Source organism: Bison bison, unplaced genomic scaffold (genome assembly GCF_000754665.1).
Source record: "Bison bison bison isolate TAMUID 2011002044 unplaced genomic scaffold, Bison_UMD1.0 scf7180017846680, whole genome shotgun sequence".
Taxonomy (NCBI): Eukaryota; Metazoa; Chordata; class Mammalia; order Artiodactyla; family Bovidae; genus Bison; species Bison bison.
This window is the reverse complement of record NW_011477253.1, coordinates 600-1,131: the sequence shown is the minus strand read 5'-3', so window position 1 is coordinate 1,131 and position 532 is coordinate 600.

Sequence of the window (532 nt, the reverse complement as noted above, 5' to 3'; positions counted from 1 at the left end):
CATATAAATACGTCCTCTGTTGACCCTCACCCATCCACTGAGTCAATAAACAGGACTTCATGGTTACATGGAACAGAGAAGACTCTAATAGTGCAAAATGGAAAACACTTTTGGAACTGGAAGAAGCTGTATAGATCACCTAGTCAAATCTACTCATTTCATGGACTCAGAGAGGTGTCATAATTTGCTCAAGGTCACAGAACAGATTTGTTGCAGTGTTAGCACTATGTTTCAAGCAAGTCTCTTAATTTCCACAGTCTCTCAGATTGCAGGCCATGGCCAAAGAAGACATAAGGAGTACTAAGTCATATCATGGAGAATTCTAGTGATTTCCTTAAGAAAATGATCCATTTCTAGGTTTTCTAGGTGCAAATGTAATCATATTTATCAGATTTTCCCAGTAGTTTTGAGAGCTTTCAGAAATGCCTTTGCAGATCCTCTTATTACCATTGTCATAAGAACATACATGTTAAGCACCTAATTATTTGTGACCATGTACTAGGTGCTATATGAACAGAATTGCCTAGATAGG